A 19636-nucleotide genomic window follows, 5' to 3' on the forward strand; every position below is an offset into this window, starting at 1 on the left:
ACCCATTGAGTAACTGACATGTGGGGCCTAGCAAGCATGGGGTCCGCCAGTAAGTGACCGAAAGGGAGGGTAAGGCAGGGATACCTACGTCAGAGGATCCACTTCCACTACTACTCCCTCCTTCCATTTACTATACAGGGCCTAATGCGTTTTTCGAGGCTAACTTTGACCAAATGTTAGAGTAATAATATATGACATGCAACTTACACAAAGCATACGGTCAAATTCGTATGTGAAAGGAGCTTCCAATGATATAATTTTCACATTATACATCTCATGTACTATTAATCTTGTCAATAGTCAAATGCGGTTTTGAAAAACGCATTAGAGCATGGTTAATAATATAGCCAGTCGATGGCTATAAGGAACTGCCATGTCATCTATAACCATCATCTATTATATGCACTCATACAGTAGTGTGGGCTATAAGGTTGGCTATTTCCCGGAAAAAAATTATAAGGTTGGCTATTGTGTTAGTACTTTTTTCCATCTCCTCTCTATCTCTTTCTTCATATTTATTGTATTTAACTAGGAATGCGTATATAGCTAGGCTCTTTCATGAGAGCACACTCCCCTTACTTTTTCACATCTCTCTCCTCCACATAGGCCCTATATAAATGGAAGGAGGCAGTACTACTATTAGGACTGCATAGTCTAGTACAGATGTTGTCAGTACTCCACTAGTACTATTGGACAAGGAGCTTAAAAAAGTTACTATTGGACTGGCTATACGTGGCGAAATCCTAGTAGGAAGAGCATGCGCGAGAACAAGCACATTCATGTGGTTGAAAACAAATTGGAAACCATCTCGAGTACAAATCTAGGAGTACGTACGAATCTAACAATATTGATTGGGCGTTGTTGAATGTTGATACTTTTTTGATCAAAGTAGAGATACTTTGACTACACATAAAACTTATATGTAAACTAGAAAGGATAGAAGGGAGTATATTGTACGTTCAAAAACGAAATGAACATTGAATACCCTTTATATATGATTTGCGGATGCTATGATCACCGGTTCAAAATTTTGAATCTGCCTTAGGTATCACACATGCCCCCACTCGTTCTCTCTCGATTTCATCTCAGGGTTCGGAGATCGATTGAAAGAGGACTAGGGTGGGTACAATACGTTCGTTTCGCTTATGAACGTACAATATACTCCCTCTGATCCCCACAGACACCCCCCCCCCCCCGCGGGTCATTTCTATCATAGAAACAGACCAAACCTTTATCTCCTTGAATGACACGCAATTGATCTCTAAACATCAATCGATCTCGTCAACATGTGTCGGGGCATGAACCGAATGGGATGTCAAAACTAAGACGCGAAGCGACACATAGTGGAGGCAAAGTGAAACTTTAAACGAACTGTTTGTTTGTATGCATGTGGACAAATTACAAAACATTAGAAATACAAGCATGGTCTAGGCCCACATGCGAATGATACTCGGCGGAATGTTCAAATGAGGCATGCGGGAGGATGGACTCGACCGGAGGGCGACATGATCGATGGAGAAGAGGGTTGGAGAGGAATGAGAAATAAGCAAACGCCACATGATTATACTTGAACGGCTCAAATAAACAATAAGTTGTCTCGCTTGGCCTACATAGTGAAAGGCCTAATGCGCAACGCGGAGCAATGACGCTCGAATATGGCCGGGAAAACAGGGAAACCGACATGTGGGGCACACCTGTCGGGACGATGTAGCGTAGACTAGTCCAATGGAGGAGCTGGCCCACGACCTCCTCGCCACCGGGTCGTCTTGCTTTTTCAGTGACATGCGGGGATCGCATGTGAGCAAAGGGCATCTCCAACGTTGCCACGACCGCAGCTGACAACTCTGGCACACCAAAAACACTCGTCCCTCGCGCCGTCACACGGTGCATTCCCAGCCGGCGCCAGCTGCCCGCATTCATCCGTCCATCCGTATGCCGTCGTTAAGAGGCTCGGTGCCCGAGGAACCAACTCCGGCGACTTAATGACGCACCAGGACGCTTGGCCTCACCGGAATGCGCTACTTAAAGCGGCAACGCCCAGCTAACCTCCACACCATACCGCATCGTCCTCCTACCTCGCACCACATCTGCCATGACTGCAAGCGCGAACGCTCTGCGGGAGAGCTTGTCTTCGGGGATGAAGCTCGAGGTCGCCACCCTCGCTCAAGTCGCCTCTCGCGACGCAATAGCGGCATAGCCGGACGCGGATGCGACTGCACAAGCGGTGACCAAGCTGGCGGCCGACAACGGGAGCACCGTCAGCCAAGCATCCTACTTGCCGTCGTCCAATGTCCGGCACCGCCGAGGTCGGGGACTCCTCCGAGGATGAGTAGGGCATGGGAGGCGACAGGGCATGGTGTGCCAACTGGCCGGTCCGTATCCCGTGTTCTACTCTTCCTCGCCGAAGACCGCACCTTCACTTCACGGGTCTTGAACCCCGCCCCCGTACATAGAGATCGCAGATGGAGGACGTCGGTCGCCGCCGTAGAATAGGTTTAGGGTCTGGTTTCTTTTATTTTTCTGTCCTATTAAAGTTCGAAATGTAATGAAAAGCTGCCGTGTTTGCATTAATCTCGGCCGGTGTATATGAACTTTCACAATAATATAGTATATTGTAGGAGTACTAGCATGATGCTCGTGCATTGCACGGAAGATCAAGATCTTGTGGGAGAAAAGGATGAACGAGGGAAGGCTTATCTGCAAATGTGGAGAGTGTGGGTAAATTGTCATAGTTTCCTTCCTATCTGTTAGATATAGATCGGACAGCCTATATTGCAGGATGACAGGCAAACCATCATCACCAACTCTGCTTTTTATTGAACCGAGACAAAGCTAACATGCGAAGTAAAATAAACACATAGGGTCTATACATACACAATTTATCTTAGGCACTCCAATAGTACGTCCACTACACATTCACACATTTCACATCTTTCTACATCTACGGGAACCTACAAAGGGTTAACGTAAATTGCCTCTCTCTCTCCTCCCCTGATTTTCATGGTGGTGGGCCCCTCCCTCCCCCCAATCTACAATCAACAGCTCACACGTTTCACATTATGTTAATTACGTAACTGGGATTACGTAGGTGTAGCATTACTCGTCCTAAAAAACCCAACTAAGCCAACCTCCCAGCATATCGCACGGGAAAAGACCCGACCGTGTCATTTTAGTCGGGATTGCTGGATTACTAGTAGTAGTATCGATGGATCGCGCGAAGTAACAAGTTTTTTTAGGGCACGAAGCACCTAGTTGAAAAGGAAAAAAGGCGGTACACTCACAGCACCCCTGTCGCGGTCGCATTGCACCCCACACACGCTCGGTCCTGCACACGGCTCACGCAAACGGAACGCGCTTCGGCTTGCCTCTTCACTGACACATGGGACTGCACTTGGAGAAACCGACCATGCGCCAAACTCCCCCGGCCCACCGCACGAAAATCATCCCCCCACCCAAAAATTCCCTCCAAATCCTAGATTCAACCGCCCTTCGGCCAACTACCCAACAATATTCCCAACCCCCCCCCCCCCGTCCCCCTCCACTCCATTCGCTCTGCCAAAGCCGCCCTCCCCGCCGCGCTGATACGTCGGCGCCGCGGTTCATCGAGAGGACGCACGGCGATCCTCTCGCTCCCACAGTACGCACTCGTAGACTGCCGTCCTCTAGCTGCGCCGCCACCGCTGGCGACGTTCTTGTGGAGGCGCACGGCGGTCAGCGCCGCCACCACTGGCGACGTTCGTGTGGAGACGCACGACGGTCAGCTTCTCCCACGGTACGCGCATTCTAGACTGAGGCCCCGTGCATGTCGGTGTACGTTGAATGTTAGCTGATAGACGATGTTAATCTCACTGTTTGCCGAAGTAGTTTACAGTCAATATGCTCTGCTTAAGAAGCTTCCTTGCCCTGTTCTGCACTCAATCTACTTAGCTGAGATGGCATGCCAATGCTGATTAGTTGCTAAAATATCCTGCCATATATTTATTGTGACGTAGATTGCCATGGTCTAGTAGCCAATCTGTTAGGTGAAATAGCTCTACACCGTTTTATACTCGATCTTTGTTGCTGCGATGGCCTTCGATAGTTCGATGGCTGTGCGCTCGGCCTCATTGACTGCTGAAACCGCCTGCCATAATTTAGCACTCAAATCTGTTTGCTGAATTAGCTTTACATATATTTCGTTACTTAGATCTTCTCGTCCAAATATCTTGCCATAGCTTTAGACATCGACCTAGGTATTTTTTCTGGACTTCATGAAAAAGCATATGTGTTTTTCCTATAATATCTAGTAGAAGAACTAATTTGTATGTCTAACAGATGGACATGACTTGGATAACTTCTGCTCGAAGATTCTCCGCTGCATATGTCGAGGGGGTTGAAAACTTCATGAACTTTATCAGAGCTGAGTACGGTGGTCCGAAATCAGATGTGATGTGCCCATGTAGCAGTTGTATGAATTCAGTTACAAGACCCCAGTCAACTGTGCAAAATCATCTACACTTGTATGGGATGTCGGTCACATATAGTAGGTGGGTTCATCATGGTGAAGCTGTGAACGTCAATGTTATTGACTACATGGAAGTACCATATCACCATCTTGATCTGCCTGATGCTCAGGTGGAAGCGGAGGAGGAGGAGGTGGTGGCGGAGCCTGTGAGTTTGACCAACATTGAAACAATGCTACGAAATGCTCGTGCATTCCGTGAACTTTCACCTGCAGAAGAAAAATGGTGGGCCCGCATGTTGGAACAATGCAACGTGGCTGTCACCCCAGGAAATAAGCTGTCAGTATTCTCAGCTATGGTCACCTTTCTTCAGGTGAAGACATCTGAGCAGATGACCAACAAATCATTCGATGCGACGTTGGCTGCTTTCCGCAAAGCTTTCCCAGATGCGTCTGAGCTGCCACACACCTACAGTAAAATGAAGAATTTCCTTCGTGCAGTTGGAATTGGATATGATATGATCCATGTTTGTAAGAATAATTGTGTTCTGTTCCGGAAGGATTATGCCAACATAAGTGAATGCCCGAAATGCAAATCATCAAGATGGAAAGATGGCGATGCTGTGAAGAGGATTCCTCATAATGTTCTGAGACATTTTCCAATTACACCAAGATTGCAGAGGTTGTTTCATGATGCTGAAACAAGAGAGGATGTACTGTGGCATTCTAGGAACCAGGAGTACAGTGATCGGAATGTAATGAGCCATCCATCACATTGTAGTGAGTGGAAAAGCTTCAATCAGAAACACAAAAAGTTTGCTGCTGACCCAAGAAACATTAGACTTGGCTTAGCTTCAGATGGATTTAACCCATTTGGCCACCAGAGCACCACATATAGCATGTGGCCAGTGCTTGTTATCCCTTACAACATGCCTCCAAATGTCTACACCAAAGAATCAAACTACATGATGGCCTTGCTCATCCCAGGTCCAAAAAGTCCTGGAAAGGATTTTGATTTGTTCATGGAGCCTCTTGTGGAGGAACTTCAACAGCTATGGAGGGGTGTTCTCACTCGAGACCTATATAGCAGCCCACCAGCTGATTTCTTTCTGCGTGCTATTATAATTTGGTGCATCCATGAGTATCCGGCTTTGGGCACTATGTTAGGGCGAACGACACATGGTTACAATGCATGTGTTCGCTGTGACAGGAATCCACTGTCATATGCTATACTTAGCAAGATCTGTTACATTGGAAACCGTCGTTTCCTTGCCAAGGACAAGCATGAAAACCGTGATGCGCCAAAGAGGCTCACCGCCGATGAGTTGCAAGTGGAATTAGAGAAGGTCGGGCATATTACACCAGGAAACCATCATGGTAATGGTAGCGGGAAAAGGAAGCGTGGCAGGGCAGAAGATAGATTATTGTTTACCCGCAGGTCCACTTTGTGGGACTTGGAGTATTGGAAAGATTTCGATCTGCGGCATAATCTTGATGTGATGCACATCGAGAAAAATATATGTGACAACATTATCGGCACACTTCTTAATATTGAAGGCAAGACGAAAGATACCTTAAAATCTAGGATTGATTTGACACACCTGGGCATCAGACAGGATTTGCAGGTGCAAGATGAAGGTAAACCACGGGATATGGCACTAGCTGTGTGCGTCTTGGATAAGGTAAAAAGAAAAGAATTTTGCGAGGTCCTGTCACGTGTGAGATTCCCACATGGATTTGCTTCCAACCCTGAAAGGAGAGTCGGTGCAGATGGAAACAAGGTACAAGGGTTGAAAACTCATGACTTCCATGTCCTACTTCAAAGGGTTTTACCTGTTATCCTTAGAGGATTGGGCCGCCCTGACTTATACAGAGCAGTTGCAGAGTTGGGACAATTCTTCAGGGAACTCTGAAGTAAAAATATCAGGATAGATGCTTTGGAGTGTCTTAGAGACAAGATACCAACTATCCTATGCGACCTTGAGAAGATATATCCTCCAGCCTTCTTTGATGTGACGGTGCATTTGGCTATTCATCTACCTGATGAGGCACTACTTAGAGGTCCGGTACAGTATAGCTGGATGTACCCTATTGAGAGGCAGCTAGGCACTTTCAAGGGCTATGTTAGGAATAGAGCTAGACCCGAGGGTTCCATTGCAGAGGCCTACATTGCTACAGAAGCGTTGACATTCTGCTCAAAATACATTGAAACAGCTGATCAGCTAAGCAAAGAGGTGGGTGAAGACAATCCCGGGCTCAATGTTTTCGATTATTCTGTTCGAGCTACAGGGAAGAGTCGACAAGAGGACAAACCTAAAGATTTGGACAAAATGGTTTGGTATGTGTTGAATCACTGTCCTGAGATACTACCTTATATCAAGTAAGTGCTAAGTACTGCAGCTTATACATCGTAATCTACTAAACTTGCAGCACATTCTTATATATTTAGATGTTTGACGCGATCACTATGTTGTGCAGCATCTACAAAAAGGAGTTACTGCAGCAAAATCCAAGAAACATTGACAAACTGGTTATGGCAGGATTTGCGAAATGGTTCAAGAGCCATGTAAGCTTTTGAATTGCACTGTCAGTTTTTTTAATATATTGAGTACATAAGATGATCAGCTTGTCTATTTTCTAACCATAGGTTAAGAAGATGCGGGAGGATGGGCAGGCAGTTGATGATGCCCTTTACTCACTAGCAATGGGTCCTGATACTCGGGTAAGACATTATGAATCTTGCGTTGTTGGAGATGTGTGCTACAACACCCTTGCACGAGACGAAGGCAGGAAGACACAAAATAGTGCCATCATGAGCACGAATACGTATGACAAAGAGACAACTGAAATGTATGCTAACATAACAAACATTGTTCAGTTGCAGTATATCCCCAGTTTCGAGGATCATGGGTGTGTGGTTCTGTTGTGCTGTCGTTGGTATAACCTGTTTTCCAGGATCGCAAAACCCAGAGCTGATGATTATTTCAAATCCATCAATGTCAAGGCGGCGTACCAGACCAACGAGCCTTTTATTTTGGCAAATCAAGCAACATAGATATTTTTCTTGGAAGACACATTTGCACGTAGTGATGACTGGAGAGTATTGCAAAGGTTTGAGCAGAGGAATTTGTTTAATGAATTTGCACAACTAGATGATGCTTACACTGCTCCTGATGTACAAGATAACACAGATGTTCCTAATATCTTTGAGAACCATCACGTCAATGGCACCGGCGAAAAGATTGCCTGTCGTGCTGTGGACATACAAGAGTTGATCAAGAAGAAGCCAACGTTCGAGGACGTTGAGGATGAAGAACAAGATGACACCATGGGGAATTACGATTCAGACTGATACACATGGCGAAGATGTTGACGCTGCTGCTGCGGATGATGATAACATTGCTTTTGTCGTATTTGCCTCTCAGAAGACGTTTTTATCTACTATGTGAAATTGTGTTTGCTATGACAACTGAAACCTGATGAACATGTTGTTTAGTATTTTCCTGTGAGAACATCACTTGTTATGTATGTTGATTTGTGTTTGGTGATTGTATGACGACTAAATCATGATGACATTGTTGTTTAGTTGTACTCATATTTGGCTGTGAAACTTGAATTTGATGACATAGTTTGCTGTTGGACTGCAATTTGCTCGACGTCTTCGAATGAGAACAAAGCTGACCTGACAGGGCCTCTGCTAATTTATTTATTTATTACCAAAAGGGCCTCTGCTATTTATTTATTTATGAGCAAAAGGGGATACCCCCTGATTTCCGTTAATAGAAATCATTAGATGTTCACAACACTATGCCCAGCCTGCTACACAGGTTTCATTCATTACTAGTTTCAGCAAAGTGCTCATGTCATAGCCACTGAATACATCATGAGTGCTACATACACTGCAAATAAAGAGATAATCATCCTACAGAGCACATCGATTTTGCCCATTATCTTCACAAGCTCTTTCATCTCCTCATTGCTGTCAAGGTCGTTCAGTAGCTGTTCCTTGGCCATGATCAGAGGAAATGCATCTTTAACCTTCTGCTCTGCATCTTCCTCTTCTGTCGTTCCTTCAGTTACTTTTCCAACACCCCAACCTGCTGGTATTGGGATTCCTCGGCTAACCAAATAATCAGCATAGTTGCACTCCCCCACATCAGCAACTTCCCAGAAATACAAATCACATGAATCTTCCCTTTTCTGCACGAATCAAATTGGAAAATCATCAACCAAACTATTAAAAAAATTAGCAACTGAAAGCAGCAGAACAACACTTAAACATATTATTACCCCATGATTCGGGCATTTGTAGAAGACTCGGCCAGGGTTGAGGATTGTGGTTGAGACGCGACGGATGACTCTGCGTGATTTGCAGCAGTGGCAGCACACCAACGGCAGCGGGTTGCGATGAGCAACCGGCTGCGGTGCGCGTGCCGGCGGGGGTGTGATGAGACCCACAGGCGATGGTACGGGTGGCGATTTGGCACATATCTGGTTGTTGCCTGCTGAAGAGCAGGTGGACGAGCAGCCAGCGGACATGGTTGCTACGGCCAGAGCATCTGATGCTAGGGAGAGTAAGTAGAAAAGAGGAGAAGCGAACGTTGGATATGTCAGTTTCATTACTTGCAGAGTAGCATAGCACCATATATAGTCATAGTCCAGGTTTGGATTCAAACTAGCTACAGGAGCACGCCTCTCTTTTTGCCAAAACTCAGCAATGTCTCTTTACTGGTACACTAGCTTGTTCTGTACGCCTTCTCAAGTCTTTGATTTTCTTTCCCTTTTTTGCGAGGAAGGAAGGAGGACAAAATTGAGAGTTCCTGGGACTCGAACCCAAGTCCTCTCGGTTGAAAACCAAGGGTGCTAGTCACTTATGTGGCGAACGTTCCCTGGGAAGAGGACGGCAGACGAATGCATTTTCCTTGCAGTTTTAGTTGCGACACAAGATCGAGCGGTCGCAGTTTCAGGAATGTTATCAGGCGAACGAGCCCAGTTTTTATTTTCTTCCTATATATAAAAAAGTATGCTACTTGGTTGTGGCACCCCAGCTCAAAGAAAACCGGAACGCACCGTATTCCAGCCCAGAGATCGAGGAGAAGTCTTCTGGAATACAGAATTGCTTAGCATAGAACAAACCAACTTACTATTATTACACGAACATGATTACAAGGTCTCCGATATTACAATGAATAACATCGGCACGGCGACACTACGCCATCCTCAGTTGCTCTATGCAAGCAGCAGAACAACTCGGAGCAGCGGAAAACTACTGGCAGCGGAACAACGACGACGATGGTGAACTCCACTCCGCAGGGACTCTGGCTGGAACGCTTATCCTAGCTCGCAAACAAAGAATCCACGGCAAACAAGCATGCAATCCAGGCACGACCTGCAAGCTGGCATGACACGCCAGGTCAGTACATTGAATGTACTTGCAAGCTCACAATAACCAGAAGCATTCAAGACAAACATCAGCATGGCAATTACAGGTTAAGCAGGAATTATCATGAGATCATCAGAATAACATGGCATGAACAATATGGACATGATACAGGTAGAACAACATGAGCATGGCATGAACATATAGATCTGACGATACTAGCATGCAACATGATGACACTATATGCACTATTTATTCTGCTCGGGTTACTTCGTAACCATCACATGCATCACTTACCATCCTCGGACATCACACGATCATCTCAGGATCAAATCAAGCTTGGTATAAACAATACCGTAGTAATTATAAAATGACCACAAGGAGCTTGATCTTTACCCACGATTCTCGCACAATATCACGAATATCCAACAACTCGGTATCCTCGATACCACGGTGATCATTCTGGCGATCACAACCATGACCAACACTTGGTCCCAAACGGTGATCATTCCGGCGATGACAACCAACTTATCTCATCATCGAACCGGGGTTGTCATTAATCAAGTGATTATTAATACTGTTGACTCATGGTGGGACCGACACGAACTGGGCCCTTATCCGTGGGCGCGGCTATCGATAGATTTAATATACACTCTGCAGAGGTTAGTACACTGTACCCACACCACGGAACCCATGGCCTCGCACTCCCATTCGGGTGGACCAACGGCTTTCCGACAAAACCGATCTACTGCCATGACCCTCTCCCGGCCACTCCGACTCACTCCCCATTGGGCTAGTCCTGGGTGGCCCCGTGTCTACCAAAGACACAACGACCACCATCGTGGTCCGTCCCAAACAGGGACAAAAGCGCTTATCATCCAACCTACAGGCACACAAGGTTATGTCCGCCTACCTGATCAGGGTAAGCACGCCCATAACCTTCCCTAGTTGGAGGCACCGGCGAGAGGCACGACAATAGACCCAGTTAGGACCTTCCCATATCGGCAAGTGTGGTTGCACTAGTCAGTTTCGATATGGTGGCACCATGACTCAGCCAACAGTTGTTCAAGTTCAATTTAATCCGGTTAAACTTGAATGCAATATGCTGAGCCATGATAAAATAACATGATGCATATACAAAGCATGAGCATGATATCAACATAAGCACGGGATGCAACATAACTATCCATCATATCAACTATGAAATAATCTCAAACTGAACATGGCATAATGACGAGCATAAATATTACAAGTGCAACACTACTCATGGTATAACATGACCACTAGCATCAACCATAAATACCATGCAAGAACTCATCAATAACATTACCAAGTAACAATTAACCAACTAACAGCAAAGGAACAACGCACATTAACAGTACTCGATAACCGACGTTAGTCATGCACCGAAGAACATGACCAACCTAACTTGTACTACTATCAAGCGTGGCAATATGAAAGTAATACTAGAAACTAGCAGGGCATGATAACCAGGTGCATAACAACATAGCAAGTAAGTAAGCACTAACCCAGAAGCATTAGCGAAACAACGATAACCATGTTTTAAACAAGCAATCATTTAATAAATATTCAAGTTGAAAACCATGGCTACTGCATTACTATCATGCAGGTGGGTATTGTGGCTTGCCTGGGGGTGAAGAAGGCACCGGGAAGGAGTGCGGTGAAGCCGCGAAAAGATTTGCCAGAAACAGTTCTCTCTCGGAGGGGCTGTTTACGTGCAAGGGCAAAAAGGTCATTTTCAGAGTGTCAAACCATAGTGAAAATGAAACCAACAGAACGGGCTCGACGAAACGAAGACGTGGGCTTTGGAATCACCTCATTTGGAGTTTTGGTTAAAAAGATATGATGGGTTGAAGTTCAGGGACTTTTCTACAAAAATATCATCACCAACAAGTCCCTGAGTGGATAAGGCAGAAGCGCAAAGTTTGAAATACGCTTTCTGATTAAGAAAACGCGTTCTGGGCTGAAACAGAGAGGAAATACGCTTTCAGAAACAGAAAACGTATTTTGTGCTGAAACAGAACGAAACTACGCTTTCCAGCTGGGAAGACGTATTCAGAAGAATACGTCTCCACTTATCCAGCGTGGCAAGGCGGGACCGGGCGGCTGTGAGACTTATAGGCGGGGCCCACTTTATCCTTTCTCTCTCCCCTCGGTCCTTCTTCCTCTTCCCGATGCTGGCTGAACAGGGGCGAGGCAGAGGCGAGGCTCGGGTACTGCCGGCGCCGGCCCTGGCGACTCCGGCCAGCTCCGGCGGAGCTCGGACCACCGGAGGGCTCGCCGCGGGACGCCGCACCCGAGGGGACCAGCAGGGATCGCGGGGAAGTGTTGTGGCACCCGCCACAGTAGAGCACAGAGGCGGGGCTCCGGTGATGGTTCCGGCGGCTCTGGCCACCGTTCGGAGCGCCCGAACCACCGGCATGATCAGAGAATCAGAGTGGTCTCGGTCAGATAGGTTTCGGCCACCGAAGAGCACGGGAGAGGGCGGAGCTTCGGCCACGGCGGACGATGGCTTCGGGCAAACTTGGGCACGCGGCCACGGCGGCTCCTGCGGCCAAAGGAGGGGTGGGGGAGGCTTGTGGTGGAGAAGGGAGGCCTCTGGTGGTGGAAGAGAGAAAAGAGCACTATCCTGCCGGAATCGAGGACGATAGAGGCGGCAGCCATGGCGGCCAAGGGCAGCGAAGAGGGGCTCTAGAGCTCGTTTGAGTAGCTAGGCGGGGCACTGAGAGGTGGGTGAGACGAGTGGTGAGCTCGAAGAGGCTCGGGGATGGCTATTCATAGCCGGGCAAGGGAGGCAGTGGCCGAGTGCCACCGCTCGAGCTAGGCCAAAGCTCTGGCGAGGCTCAGCGAGGACGGGAGGGCGCGGGAAGGCAACGAGGAAGGCAACGGACGAGCTACAGAGGTGCACAGGGTGAGGGGGGCCGAGGGCGCACAGGAGAAGTGGTCGAACGCCATTAAAGCCTCGGTCGGCCACAGTGCGTCCGTGGGCGCGCGGCGACGAGATTTGACGGAGGGGCTGACGGAGGGGAAGAAGACTCCAGGAGGACGGCGACGACGTGGTAAAACAGTGAGACATGCTCAAGAGCACGAAGACGCCGAGAGGGAGAGGGGCCCGAGCAAGAAGCCATTCTGGATGCGCCCACTGCATGCCAAGTCGGTGGTCACCGCGCGCACTGGTGCACACAGTGCCACAAGCGATGCCAAACGATGTCTGGGGTGGAGTCCTTCCTGGGGAGGTTGCAACTGCAGTGGTAGTTTGGTTAAAAGTGACATGGTTAAATGGTAGTTAACACCTGAAGTTTACTGCAGTAAACTTGATCGTGTACTGCTGATCAACAGGGAGGTGATTGGTGACAATGGAGTTGTCTGCGAGGTTGAGGTAAAGAAGGACTTACATCCTGGTAACTATGGAGGGGTTTGGATCAAGATTTAACAGAGTTGCTTTGCAACTGCCAAATATGGTCCAGAATCAAGATTTGGATGATGCACTCACATACTTGATCTCTGTGAGATGAAGTTTGGCATAGAGGGGTTATATGATGGTATGAAGCTGCTATAAAGATTTCATGCCATTTGGAAATACCAAAGTGGCACTTGCTTCACAAAGCTTCATTCTGGACAGAAACTTGCGAAAATTCTGGAGGAATAATGGCTCGATAAACCATGCCCAAAATGGGCGGAGGTAAGTTATATGGATAATAGAAGGCCTAGAAAAATTGGCAGCCATAATGGAGCAAGATAAAATATACTTGCTTCACAAACTAAAGTTTTGGACAGAATCAAAGAATTGAAGATGAGCTCACATGGAGGCATGACATGAGCTCTAGTTTGGTGGAGGGCCATGATATGATGATATGAGGGACCATGCAAAATGGCAACTCATTTGGATATGCCTAGCTTGCACCTCCTTCACAAAGCTTCTTTCTAGATAGAAACTTTGGAAAATCATAATTAAATAATTACTAGGCAAATGAGGTTGCATTTTGGCATGTGGCAATGATATGGACAGGAAACGGTGTCCAAGGAGTTTGAGGTCAATTGGGAAAAGGAAAATAGCACTTGCTTCACAATGTGCCATTTAGGGCAGAATAGGAAATGAATTATTTGAGCATGATGATAAACATGACAAATGAAATATTTTGCCATATTTAAGAAAGATATGACCCAAAAAAATTATGAGAATTATTTGGGAGTTTTAGGAGTGATGGAAATAAAGGTTACTTCATAACCTAGGGCAATTTGAGTTATTCCTTTAATAGAAAAGGAATATTCCCAATAAAAAGAATGTTGGGATTTGGGCTAGGATGAAAATGACAGGGTTCAGGGAAGGATTTGGGTATGACAAGCCACTCTGGAAGCAAAGAAGAGTTCATCTTCTTCACTTTCCAGGCCACAAAGCCACGGAAAAAGAAAACTCAAGCAAAAACCTCAGAAAAACAAAAGAAAAAGAAAGGGCCAAAAAATCAGGCTGTCACAAACCTTACCCCCTTAAAGAAATCTCGTCCTCGAGATTTGGTTGCTCAGGGAACAAGTATGAAGATACTGACTTAAGGAAATCGTTTCCAACTCGGGTATCCCTTTTGTTATTTTTGTTCCCACTAAATTTTTATCTGACTGGCCCTGGGGTGGTTTGCTTTAATATATCCATATTCTGACTGGTCTTACCTTGCTTGTTCATGCTTATACAGGCTCCAATTTCTTTTTAGATCTGCTGACTTAGCTGACTGTGATTGATCCTCACGACTGAAATATATGTCGGTCTCACAAATACAAGAGTGATTTCCGCTGGGTGTGTCATCCAGCACTCACAATCTTTCATGAAGTGGTGATCAGATTTTTTTCTAGTGGACACCCAAGCTCTAACTCCTTGTATTGGGTTTCTCCACTAAATGCAGGTCCTTCGGGTTCCAAACAGTGAGTTGGGTCATAACCGCTTTCCCGACAGCTTCTAGCTTATCGCGGAAGTTTCTGAATCATCTTAACTGGTTCCACTGTCTTGAGTATCGGATCCGTACCAAATATTTGATTGTTGCCTGTCGTGGCTAGCATAAGAGTTTGACCCGTAGGGTAATATCTGCAGACTTGACTGACGGTGGTTCTGCACCACGCGGGTCTTGCAACAATTTTCATACCCACATCACTGGTCTTGCTCCTTCATTACCGTTTTCTTGGTCTGGATCCTTCGCTGAAAGAGCTGGGTCATATTGCTTCTTTGTATCACCCTAGGTACGGTCGGTACAATTTTTCGGCAATCGTAGCCTATCCTCATTTTTCTGACAAGGTACCCCATTTAAATGGCAGTTTCAACTCCCTTCAAGTTCTGACTGATTCTTGCTTCTGACCAAAATGTTGCGGATCTGATTCTTGGGATTCACTGCCATATGCTATCAATTCATAGCGTACTACCTTGTACCAATGTCTTACTGAGGAAGATTGGCTGGCTTGTGCTCGAAACTTTCATCGGACAGTTTGCTGGAGAAGACTGGGTATCGTGCTTCAGAAGCTTACCCCCTTAAAGACTTTGCTGGGGAAAGACTCAGTAACTTATGCCAGAAGCTTTTGCGGTTGCTTACTGAAGAAGGCAGAGTACCTTGTACGGGAAATCATCCATGTATCGTACTGAAGAAGATATATGAATCTTGCCTTGGAAGCTTCTTGGGTATCTTGCGAGGGAAGATTGGGTTACTTACACCAGAAACTTCTTATTGTGATATGCGGACCGATTTCCACATATATAACCATCTTAAATTTTTTGTTATTGATTTCTTGTATGAAACGGGGTTTTGTAGGACTATCCTCCTTTCTGAGGACATGCCATATTTTTGCTTGCTTCCAGGTAACTCGGGTTCCAAAATCATCCTCAACGGGAAATTAAACTTGTATCTGAGCCATACCTTTGATAATATTTTGTCAATGCATCCAATTTATCTTCTTGCTGATTTGATCATTTCTGCTATGAGGAGTGCACGTTGAGGGAGACTTGACACTCAGTAACATGATCAGATATCCCCCAATCTGAATGCAGTCGACTGAGAATTCCATACTGTTGTGAGGAGTGCACGTTATTGCAAACTTTATACTGACATTCCATCCAGGATTTCTTAAGTATTCAGATGAGCTATTTCCAATTTCACTGCAGTCTGCTGACAATTCCATTCTATTTAGCTGAGTTCCCAAATATATGTATTTCTTGCTGACTCTTCGGGTCTGGTGTCGGCTGACGAGCAACTTTAATAGGGGGGAAATTTGTAACACCGAAGGCCCAAAGAAATAAACAAAAGAAACAACTAAAACAAAAGCACACAAGCATACTACTAATTTAATTAATCAAGCAATCATCACATATTACTGCTACTCACACCATAATATGCATGCACACCTAAGCACACAAATCGCGCAGAAACTCTGGTATTACGGTCTAATATGCTGTGGCGGTGTGCACGAAAATTATATCCATGTGTGGAAGGAGTTGGCGTAACCGAAGCTACACCAAGCACTGGCTGAACAGTGGCTGGATCTGGATGGATACACAGGTGAGAACGGACTTGATGATCAAGTAGCGAGACACAAAAGTCACGACCACCTCATCATCAAGCGTACGAAGGGAGTCGTACCCGTCCGAAGAATGAAATGACATGGCAAGATAATAGTGGAAGACTGGGTTTATTGGCATTGCCCTTTTCTGATAACAAAGATCAGCAAGGGTTGCCAAGGGGAAGAGATGGATGATGATGTGGTCGCATCACACCGAGGAGCAGGCATGCTAAGAAAGGATGGTGCAGACGGTGGACCGAAAATGATGCCACCTACACTCACAAGATTAACCGTTAGTGACAAAATAACAATCTATATGCATGCTATGCGACAAGCAAATGCAACAATCAAGTGCAACAAACCAACTGGGGTCTATACTACCGCTTTCTAACGTTCGCGCGGGCTAGGGCATCCTACAGCCAGATCTGCTCTGATACCAAGCCTGTAGCACCCCGGCTCAGAGAAAACCGGAACGCCCCGTATTCCAGCCCAGAGATCGAGGAGAAGTCTTCTGGAATACGGAACTGCTTACCATAGAACAAACCAGCTTACTATTATTACACGAATATGATTACAAGGTCTTCGATATTACAATGAATAACATCGGCATGGCGACACTATGCCATCCTCAGTTGCTCTATGCAAGCAGCAGAACAACTCGAAGCAGCGGAAAACTACTAGCAGCGGAACAACAACGACGATGGTGAACTCCACTCTGTAGGGACTCTGGCTGGAACGCTTATCCTAGCTCGCAAACAAAGAATCCACGGCAAACAAGCATGCAATCCAGGCACGACCTGCAAGCTGGCATGACACGCCAGGTCAGTACATTGAATGTACTTGCAAGCTCACAATAACCAGAAGCATTCAAGACAAACATCAGAATGGCAATTACAGGTTAAGCAGGAATTATCATGAGATCATCAGAATAACATGGCATGAACAATATGGACATGATACAGGTAGAACAACATGAGCATGGCATGAACATATAGATCTGACGATACTAGCATGCAACATGATGACACTATATGCACTATTTATTCTGCTCGGGTTACTTCGTAACCATCACATGCATCACTTACCATCCTCGGACATCACACGATCATCTCAGGATCAAATCAAGCTTGGTATAAACAATACCGTAGTAATCATAAAATGACCACAAGGAGCTTGATCTTTACCCACGATTCTCGCACAATATCACGAATATCCAACAACTCGGTATCCTCGATACCACGGTGATCATTCCGGCGATCACAACCATGACCAACACTTGGTCCCAAACGGTGATCATTCCGGCGATCACAACCAACTTATCTCATCATCGAATCGGGGTTGTCATTAATCAAGTTATTATTAATACTGTTGACTCACGGTGGGACCGACATGAACTGGGCCCTTATCCGCGGGCGCGGCTATCGATAGATTTAATATACACTCTCCAGAGGTTAGTACACTATACCCACACCACGGAACCTATGGCCTCGCACTCCCATTCGGGTGGACCAACGGCGTTCCGACAAAACCGATCTACTGCCATGACCCTCTCCCGGCCACTCCAACTCACTCCCCATTGGGCTAGTCCTGGGTGGCCCTGTGTCTACCAAAGACACAACGACCACCGTCGTGGTCCGTCCCAAACATGGACAAAAGTGCTTATCATTCAACCTACGGGCACACAAGGTTATGTTCGCCTACCTAATCAGGGTAACCACGCCCATAACCTTCCCTAGTTGGAGGCACCGGCGAGAGGCACGACCATAGACCTAGTTAGGACCTTTCCATATCGGCAAGTGTGGTTGCACTGGTCAGTTTCGATATGGTGGCACCATGACTCAGCCAACAGTTGTTCAAGTTCAATTTAATCCGGTTAAACTTGAATGCAATATGCTGAGCCATGATAAAATAACATGATGCATATACAAAGCATGAGCATGATATCAACATAACCACGGGATGCAACATAACTATCCATCATATCAACTATGAAATAATCTCAAACTGAACATGGCATAATGACGAGCATAAATATTACAAGTGCAACACTACTCATGGTATAACATGACCACTAGCATCAACCATAAATACCATGCAAGAACTCATCAGTAACATTACCAAGTAACACTTAACCAACTAACAGCAAAGGAACAACGCATATTAACAGTACTCGATAACCGACGTTAGTCATGCACCGAAGAACATGACCAACCCAACATGTACTACTATCAAGCATGGCAATATGAAAGTAATACTAGAAACTAGCAGGGCATGATAACCAGGTGCATAACAACATAGCAAGTAAGTAAGCACTAACCCAGAAGCATTACCGAAACAACGATAACCATGTTTTAAACAAGCAATAATTTAATAAATATTCAAGTTTAAAACCATGGCTACTGCATGACTATCATGCAAGTGGGTATTGTGGCTTGCCTGGGGGTGAAGAAGGCACCGGGAAGGAGTGCGGTGAAGCCGCGAAAAGATTTGCCGGAAACAGTTCTCTCTCGGAGGGGCTGTTTATGTGCAAGGGCAAAAAAGGTCATTTTCACAGTGTCAAACCATAGTGAAAATGAAACCAACAGAACGGGCTCGACGAAACGAAGACGTGGGCTTTGGAATCACCTCATTTGGAGTTGTGGTTAAAAAGATATGAAGGGTTGAAGTTTAGGGACTTTTCTGCAAAAATATCATCACCAACAAGTCCCTGAGTGGATAAGGCAGAAGCGCAAAGTTAGAAATATGCTTTCTGATTAAGAAAATGCATTCTGGGCTGAAACAGAGAGGAAATACGCTTTCAGAAACAGAAAACGTATTTTGAGCAGAAATAGAACGAAACTACGCTTTCCACCTGGGAAGACGTATTCAGAAAAATACGTCTCCACTTATCCAGCGTGGCAAGGCGAGACCGGGCGGCTGTGAGACTTACAGGCGGGTCCCACTTTATCTTTTCTCTCCCCCCTCGGTCATTCTTCCTCTTCCCGACGCCGGCTGAACAGGGGCGAGGCAGAGGCGAGGCTCGGGTACTGCCGGCGCCGGCCCCGGCGACTCCGGCCAGCTCCGGCGGAGCTCAGACTACCGGAGGGCTCGCCGCAGGACGCCGCACCCGAGGGGACCAGCAGGGATCGCGGGGAAGGGCCGTGCCACCCGCCATAGCAGAGGACAGAGGTGGGGCTCCGGCGATGGTTCCGGCGGCTCCGGCCACCGTTCGGAGCGCCCGAACCACTAGCGTGATCAGGGAATCGGAGTGGTCTCGCTCA

Source organism: Aegilops tauschii, chromosome 2 (assembly GCF_002575655.3).
Source record: "Aegilops tauschii subsp. strangulata cultivar AL8/78 chromosome 2, Aet v6.0, whole genome shotgun sequence".
NCBI lineage: Eukaryota > Viridiplantae > Streptophyta > Magnoliopsida > Poales > Poaceae > Aegilops > Aegilops tauschii.